This window comes from Gossypium arboreum, chromosome 4, assembly GCF_025698485.1.
Source record: "Gossypium arboreum isolate Shixiya-1 chromosome 4, ASM2569848v2, whole genome shotgun sequence".
Taxonomy (NCBI): Eukaryota; Viridiplantae; Streptophyta; class Magnoliopsida; order Malvales; family Malvaceae; genus Gossypium; species Gossypium arboreum.
In genome coordinates this window covers 48,281,102-48,291,135 of record NC_069073.1, presented here as the reverse complement: position 1 = coordinate 48,291,135, position 10,034 = coordinate 48,281,102, and the positions used below count along the sequence as shown (strand labels likewise).

The 10,034-nt window shown below is 33.0% G+C and overlaps 1 non-coding gene across 1 annotated transcript; it reads left to right on the top strand.

Moving 5' to 3' along the window:
* Positions 1-275: 275 nt before the first annotated feature.
* LOC128292267 (small nucleolar RNA R71) lies at positions 276-382 on the top strand. The gene has a single exon (XR_008282251.1). It is a non-coding gene; the product is annotated as a small nucleolar RNA R71 (small nucleolar RNA).
* The last annotated feature ends 9,652 nt before the right edge of the window (positions 383-10,034 follow it).

Genomic DNA, 10,034 nt, shown 5'->3' with positions numbered 1-10,034 from the left:
TATTATTTGTAAACTGTTTTAACATAAAGGAAATAGACAATACCTGAGCTGATAACAAAGTGAGGGCGTCAACTTCATGAACTCCAGCTAGACGTCTTCCTGAAGCTGTTCTATTTGTTGGCCATTGATAGTTATTATTCATGATCCTCTCGATGATCTCATAAGGCTCATTATAAGACTTAGACAAAATTGTACCATTCGCAGAAGCATCTACCATCAATCTTGTATATGCATTGAGACCATAATAGAATGTCTCCAACTGGATACAATGAGGAATCCCATGATGAGGACACTTACAAAGTAACTCCTTAAATCGCTCCCAAGCCTCATACAAAAACACGTCGTCCAATTGTTGGAAAGTTGTGATCTCGTTCCTCAACATAGCATTTTCTTCTAGGCGAGAAATACTTAACCAAAAATCTCTCTGCTAATTCTTTCCATGTAGATATGGAACTTAGTGGCAATGAATTGACCCATTCTCGTGCTTGATATTGCAACTAGTTTAGAAACAACTTCAACCTCAGTGCGTCTTTAGTCACACAGGCTATCTTGAATGAATCACTCATCTCCATAAACAATCGAAGGTGGAGATGTGGATCTTCCGTGAGCATACCATTGAATTGGCCCACTGTTTGAAGCATTTGAAACATCACAGGTTTCAATTCAAATTAGGTTGCCTTAATATCTGGCCTTCTAATTCCTGGATTTAACTCACTGAAAAGTGGCACAGCATATTTCCTGATGCACTGATCCCTATCATCGGCAATAAGGATAGGATTTTGTACACGATCGGCTTCATTACCTTGGTCTTGATTTTGATTTCCAAGGTCCATCTCGACTTGTCTTTAAGCTGTTCATTCACATCTTATTTGTCTGAAAGTTCGCTCAATTTCAGGGTCTAAAGGGAGTAAATCGATAATCCGATCTATGCTCATAAACACCTGAAAATAAAATCACAAAATTTTAAAATAATAAGTTAGTAATGTTAAAAATAAACCAAATTGGAAGTAAATAATTTCAAAAAAAAAAGACTATGGAAACAGTTAACAATCCCCGGCAACGGCGCCAAAAACTTGTAAAACCTAGGTTTGTGCAAGTGTACACAGTCATTATCAAGTAATAAGTTGTAACACCCATAGCCCGTATTCGTCGCCAGAATGGGGTTATGAGGCATTACTGGACCAGACACAACTTCTGAACGATTACATAAAATCTTAGGTCATTACGAATGCATACATAATAATTTATAAAACACATAGTAAAATTTTACGAAACATTAACATTAAACAAACATCTTATTTCATACTCGAACCTTATCATATTCAAAAACAGTCATATGAATATAATGTGTAACCATGCTCTGAAACTTATAATAACAATTGTCAATTCATAACTATTAAATATACAACAAATACTGTATTAATAAACCTCACAAATATCTCAAGCATAATTTCAAAATTTATAACATTATGCGCATGGTACATATTAGTAGGAACCATTTGATTAATAACGTAAACTTAAAAATTAGCTTACCTAATTTGCATAAAAACAATCATGATTCGTTATAACTTGAATTACTATTCATTTGGTCATTTTCCAATGCCTTAGCTGAATATAAACTTGCAAAATACATATGCTTATTCAATGTCCACTTTCATTTTACTCAACCATATCACACGCATGTAACATTGTATAGAATAAATTCCATACATCAACCATAATCTACATTACATGTCAAGCACTTTACAAGTTTATATATATACATAATTTAACCAAACTCTCAAATCAAAAACAAACAAATCAATAAAACATATAAATATAAAGATAGTCGAAATGTATAAAATTGAATATTAATCATAGCCATTTATGAATGAACATTAATTTCTTAATTAATCTATTCCCGAATTACTAATTCATTTACATCTATGACCTATTCGTACACCACATAACCAAATACATAGCTAAATACATATTTTCTCATACTCATTAATGACCCTAACCACAACCAAACCATCCATTATTTTATTTCAACCAATTCTTTAGACAAACATATTACTCAAATAATATGTGTATATCAAACCAATAAATCATATGCCTATATATATATATATATGCAAGTGCCGAATCATGATTAACTTACTAACATAATTCATATTCATTTCTTCACTTAATTAAAGCATATTGAACTCACTTTTATCACATTCCATAACCGAATCACTTTGTTACCAAAATACATGGCAAAACTAAATAAAACATGTTTCACATATATATATACATAACATTACTAAATCATCAAATCAATAATTTCATTACCTAAATTCAACATTTAACTGGATATACTCATCAACCAAATTAAATCATTACTGTCAAATACAAGACATAGCCGAATCATTAAACAATAGGTAATATATCAAGCATAATTCATAGTTATATATATATCATAGTCGATTCAACCAAACCAAATAAATTCATAATTTGAGCATAGCATACAAACCAAACTTAGCACACACAAGAACCATGATCATGATAGCAAATACTTATATATCAAATTAGCCATTTTCGCATGGCATATTATATACAACACTTCAAACATATCCGAAAAGTAGTATAGCCCATACATGCCATAGGTTCGAAATTTAGCTTTTAAGAATACCGATAAATAGACGATAGTGTGATAGACTTCGCTGACGATCCCCGAGCCCGTAACTAGTCTTCAAAATTTATAAAACAAAAGCAAACATACACACAGTAAGCTATCACAACTTAGTAAATCATAAGCAAAAAAACATCTCAATGACATAATCAACTCAATTTAACCAAACTAATTCATGTTATCACAATCACATTTAATCTCAAACTTGCAAATTCATATACAACATATACATTCATATATCAACTTTAACTTGGCTGAAATACAAATATACCTATTATCAAAGTTACCATTCATTTCCAAGGTCATAATATCATCATATAGACGAATATATATACACTTTCATATATGTATACACATGTTTCACACTTTAATATCACATACTTATATCATTTTGCTGAATATAGATTTGCATTTAGTATACATATAACCAACTTTATAACATGATTCATATCATCACTTCAAATACCAAAACTTACCTTAATTTCAATACATTAGCTAACACATACCTGTACCTTTTTAATTTGATTTCGCATTTGGTGTTTACTTAGCATTGCCCGTTGAATCATTCAGAATTAAATAGGATACTCAGATAATCACACATATCGTACAATGCCAACGTCCCAAATAGGGTCTTACTCGTAAACACATATGAGAATTACATATCGATGCCAACGTATTAAGTGTGGTCTTACTCACTCACACATATCAGAATCACATATCAATGCCAATGTATTAAACGTGGTCTTACTCACACACGCATATCAGAATCACATATCGATGCTAACATATTAAACGTGGTCTTACTCACACATACATATCGGAATCACATATCAATGCCAACGTATTCAATATGGTGTTACTCGCACACACATATCGAAATCACATATTAATGCCAACGTCTCAGACATGGTCTTACACGTAATCACATATTGATGCCAATGTCCCAGACTTGGTCTTACACGTAATCACATATCAATGCCAACGTCCCAGACGTGGTCTTACACATAATCACATATCGATGCCAACGTCCCAGACATGGTCTTACATGTAATCACATATCAATGCCAACGTACCAGACGTGGTCTTACAGGTAATCACATACCGATGCCAACGTCCTAGACGTGGTCTTACACGTAATCACATATCGATGCCAATGTCCTAGACTAGTCTTACACGTAATCACATACCGATGCCAATGTCCTAGACATGGTCTTACACGTAATCACATATCGAAAATCCTATTTCATGACATATGTATCCTAGCTATTCCTAAGGTCTGGTGGGGCTTTCGGATGTCATATCTCGGTCTAATCGAATTCGTAAACATAGCTCCCAAGCAATACACATTCGACTACCACATATATACTTTCACATAATTCATTTCAGCATATATATAACTCGTATTTATTTAAAATTTACAACATCTATTTGCTTATAAACTTGCCTGGGACAACGGTAATCGGAATAGAACAATTATTAGACAACTTTGGTTTTCCCCCGATCCAAATTCAATTTCATTGGTTCTTGATCTAAACATATTAAAATTAAACTCATTCAAACATAATTTCTTTCAATTTAATCCAAAAACACATAAATGGGCAAATTACCATTTTGCCCTTGACATTTCACACTTTTTACAATTTAGTCCAAATTGCACAAAACACAAAACATGCAAAATTTGCACATATCCTAGTTAGGCCGAATGTTACCCATGATCATACAATTCCATACATTTCATTTATTTCACATTTTAGTCCCTCAATTTATTATTTTTACAATTTAGCCCTAATTACTCTAATTCATCAAAAATTGCAATACAAAACATATTAATCCAAAGCATATCTTTCATAATTCATCAACTAACATCACAAAACTTAATTATTCATCAATGGCATAACTCAAAATATTCAAAAAAATCAGAAATTCTAGCATGGGCTTTTTACATTAACTGCAATGATCTTTAAAACGTAAAAATTATCAAAAACTGAGCTAGTTACTTACCTTGATTAAGCTAAACAATGGTCGAATATAGCTTTCTTTTCTTTTTTTATTTTCCTTTAGCTAATTTCGGCTACCAAAAGATGAACATGCATGGCTCTTATTAATTTATGATTTATATTATATAACATTATTATCATTTTACCTATTTAACCTTGGTTATAAAATAATCAACCATCATAAACCATGCCTTTAACCGTCCAACTCATTTAGTTATGGCCCAATTACATTATAAGTGCTTCATATTAATAAGACAAGTTCAATTAAGCAGTTTCATATTTAACTATTAACTTTTCACTATATGCGATTAAGCCCTTTTTATTAAATCGACATCCAAACAGTAAAATTAAAACACGAAAAATTAACACATATAAATTCACACATAAAAAACACAGAAAATAATTTTTAAATATTTTTTTGACTTGGATTCGTGATCCTGAAACCACTGTTTCAAATAGGGTCTAAATCGGGTAGTTACAACTCTCCCCCTTAGGGATTTTCGTCCCCAAAAATCTTACCGAAGAATAGGCTTGGATAACATTCTCTTACAGTATCATTCTTGCTCGGTGACGAGGGTAAACTGATACAAAATCCATTGTCACACTATCCCATTTTTACTCGGGAATCATAATAGATTATAACAAACTAGATGGCACCTAATGTTGAAGTTTATCTTGCTGATAAATCAACCATTTCGAAACAAAGTCAGAAATGTCTCTTTTCATCCCAGACCACCAATAATGCTGGTCCATATCATTATACATTTTCATACAACTCGGGTGAATAGATAATCAACTGCTATGAGTTCCATTCAAAATCATCTGAATCAAGTCTGAATTTCTCGGAACACATATTCAATTTTTTGAATCTCAGAAAACTCTTAGTATAAAATTGGAATTCTGAATCAGCATTCAGATCACATTGAACTCGCTTTTAACTCAGCTATTATCGAACCATCATTAGACATAGCCATATGCGTGTTCATTGCACGCAGAGCAAACAGAGATTTTCGGCTCAAAGCATCCATAACAACATTAGCATCTCTCAGATGCCAGTCAATCACAAGCTCATAATCTTTTAACAACTCTAATCATCATCGCTGTCTCAGATTTAGATCTTTATGAGTCATCAAATATTGCAAGCTTTTGTGATCGGAATAAACATGACATTTCTTACCAAATAGATAGTGTAACACCTCTAACCCGTAACCGACATTGGATTAGGGTTACGAGGCATTACCAAATAGACAGAACATTTCAGACCAATACAGAATAACATATATTAAATATCATTAATTTAGAGGCATTCATCAACAATTCATTTATTAATGAGACCTAAAACATACATTTAAGAAAGGTCAGAACTAAAATGAATGAATTTAGGACTTTCAGAACTCAACCAATTCTTTCAAACTGTTAAAGTCACATGCCCGTGCAACTGGGCCGTGTGTAACACACAGGCACTAGACACGCCTATGTGAACTAGTCGTGCCAAAAATAGGTCCTATACGGACTTTTTCACACGACCAATAGGCACGCCTGTGCACTATGGCCGTGTGATAATTAGCTAGATACTGACTTTAGGGCACACCCATATGACACGCCCGTGTGTCAAGACCATGTGGTTCTTAGGAGAATAATATTTTTCTTACACGGCCACAAGGCATGCCCGTGTCCCCTGACTGTGTGGCACCAAGTAGGCTTCATTTAAGCTAAATTTGCCACCCCATTTTGGGTCCAATCCTACAAACAATAATATACAACATTCATACCAAAATTTCCAACCAATTCCATGCTCAAAACATGCTTCATTATAACAAAAACATATTAGCTCATAAAACACTACAACCATACATCATTTGGCACAATCAACCAAATACCAAAACTATATACAACATTTCATTTGCTAGCCAACTCCTATGGCATAATATATACACATCAAAACTTATATACAAAGACCTTTTAGCCTATACATGCCATACTTTAAAATATGTACACTTTCAGAAGTACCAAAATGAGATCGATAGTGTGGTGACGATCCTCGATTATCCCCGAGCCTTTAGTAGCTACGATAACTGTAAAACAAACAGTAAACACATAGAGTAAGCTACAAAGAGCTTAGTAAGCCAAATACAATTCAACCATAAAAATTCATAACCATTTCATAGAATATTTCATACTTAACCATGCACATTTGTTTGCATATATGTCATGCTTCAATTCCAATTCTATACATATTTCACAAAGACAGAGTTTTTCATATTCAAAAATTTAGTATGATACAAACGTACCTGCATAGGTTATACATTTCATATACTTAATCTCAGATTTCGTACTCAATCATCAGACGCGTCAGAAATGATACAAATGCTCATAAACAAGTACAATGCCGACGTCCCGGACGTGGTCTTACATGTAACTCAATATCGATGACTCTATCTCAGACAGGGTCTTACACAAAATCAGATACGATGCCGATGTCCTAGACATGGTCTTATACGTAAATCTAAAGCGAGGCCTGTGTCCTAGACATGGTCTTACAGGATGTCTCAGACAAATGTCAACTTTACTTAGGAAAATACAGAGCTTTTCAAATATTATCATATTATCATACTTTACTCCAAAGATAATCATCAGGCACTCAAGGCCATCCAATACAGATTATAGTTTATATGTGTAGAATTTATTAAAATTAACACGTAATTGTAATTTGACTTACCTCAGACGGATTTCGTACGGAACAAGTCGACTATTTGACTATTTTAGACTTTCCTCGATCTAAGTTTGATTTTCTTTGTTCTCGATCTAATACAATACAAATTCAACCATTTAATCATTCATTTCATTCAATTTAATCCATATACACATATTTAGGGCACTAAACATTTTAGCCCTTACATTTTCACACTTTGACAATTTAGTCCATTTTTCACAAAATCACAAATATGCAAAATTCACCAAGACTATAGCTTGGCCAAATATACATAGCTTCCATACAAGCCCAAATAACATAATTAATTCATAATTTAGTCCTTCAAAACCCCATTTTCACAAATGAATCCAATTGACTCTATTACATGAAAATTCAAAGACAAAACTTATAACCCATCTACCAAGCCTTCATAATTCATCCAAAAACATTTCAAAACTCATATATCAACAATGGCATCTCATGAAATCTTTAACAGAAACATAAATTCAGACATGGGCTTTAAAGAACACGAAGCAATGATAACACGAAGCAATGATTATAGAAACGTAAAATTTACTAAAAACTAGGTTAAAATGGACTTACAATTGCTTCCTCAAAGTGCCGAATTATTTTTAGCATTCAAACCCTATTTCCATGGTAATATTCGGCCAAAAATGATGAACATGCAAAACCATTTCATGCTTTATTTTATTATAATTACATTTATTAAACCATTTACTAAAATACCCTTGCATTTAAACATTAATAAACCATTTACTAAAGTCCAACAAGGTCATTTAATACATTACATGGTCAATTAACCACATAAGGACCCATTAGTCCAAAGCCATTTCAAATACATCCTTTAAACATGCAGCACACTAATTTCACCTTTTATGCGATTAAATCCTTTTTGTATAATCGAGCACAGAAACAGACAAATTAAATCACAGAAATTTCATAGATGCAAATTCATTCATCATGGACACATAAAATAATATTAAAATATTTTTTAGACTCGATTTGTGGTCTCGAAACCACTATTCCGACTAGGGTCAAAACTGGACTGTTACAGATAGTGACGCCATATTATCAATGCAAACACGATAGTTACCAAATCCAGATCGTATGTTAAATAGTTCTTTTTGTACGGTTTTAAATGTCTCGAGGCATAAGCTATGACTTTGCTTTCCTACATCAAAATACAACCCAAACGATTCAAAGATGCATCACTATAGATAACAATTTCTTTAACCGATTCTGGCTAAACTAGCACTGGAGCTTCGGTCAACAGAGCTTTCAATTCTTTTATTTTGATTGATGTCATTCTATACAAAACTATCGATATCAGAGTCATCCCAGGCACTAACTCAATACTAAACTCTACCTCTCGGATCGGTGGCAAACCCGGTAAGGTGACACATCTGGATACTCATACACAACTGGTACTGATTCAATTTTCTTTTCAGTCACTTTAGAATCAAGCACATAAGAAAAGTAAGCTTCACAACTCTTTCTCACATATTTCTGAGCTAACATCAAGATACCTGTAACACCCTGAATTTGGGGCCTAGAAGAGTTGGGCTTTGAGTTTGGGATTCGGATAGAAGAAAACCTGAATAATTAAGAAGTTTTAAATATTATCGTTTAAGAAAAAATTTTGAATTAAATTACTACTAGAAAATTTTCTTGTATTTATTATTACGGATATTTTAAATTTTATAAAATTTTAATTAGTATTATGAGATAAAATTATTATTATTAGAAAAATATTACTGTATGTATGTTTGAAAAATTTTATGAAAATTATTATTATTACTTATCAGTATTATTGATATTTGAAATTTTATTATTAGATATATTTATAAAAGTATTGTTGTTTTGGTGTTCGAATATTGAACTGTGTTTAAATGTGTTAGTGGGCCTTTAGAAGGCCCAAGCCTAAGTTAAACACGGTAAAATATCAAGGTTGGATTTTAAGTGAATAGGAGACTTGGTTAAGTGAGCTTTTAAGAAGAACTTCGTAAATTACGACACAAATAAGGCCTTGGTAAAGTGGCAAGGTGGGGCTACTAAGTTCCTAAAAAAAATGGCGTCTGGGAAGGAATTAAAGGTCCAGGGTTCAAGTTGCAAGATAGGCATATTGTTACTTTTTAATTTTAGGCATGTGCCGGGCATGTGATCACTTAAGTGAATTTTGGCAAGGGCCTTAGGGAGGTTGGGCCGATTGTTTTAGTTGATATTAGGGTTAGGTTCTTTTCTTTTTCTGTCTTGGAGAATTGGGGTTAGCCACATGAAAGCTTTCACTGCCATTCATCCTTTCTGAGTTCTCACAAAAGCCGAAAACGCAAATTTCTTCTCCTTGGTGCCGAGTTCTTCTTCCTCTCTTTTTCTTCCATTTTCCTTCTTCCTTTTTACTTTTTCTTCTAGCCAAAACCTTCTCATCACCTTACTCGCCTCCTCTGTCAATCCAATCCTCCACAAAACCTCCATAGCCGATTGCCATAAAAGTCGAAATCTCGAAAACTCACTTCTTGTGCCGATTTCTCTAAGCCAAAGTCCTTCAATTATTTTTGTTCTCTTTGATCAACTTTCATCTTCTCTAAACCCTTAGTATCTGTCGGCAAATCGTCATCTTCTTCATCACTTAAAAAGCCGAAATACCATAGATTTAGGGACTTATAGCCGAAAC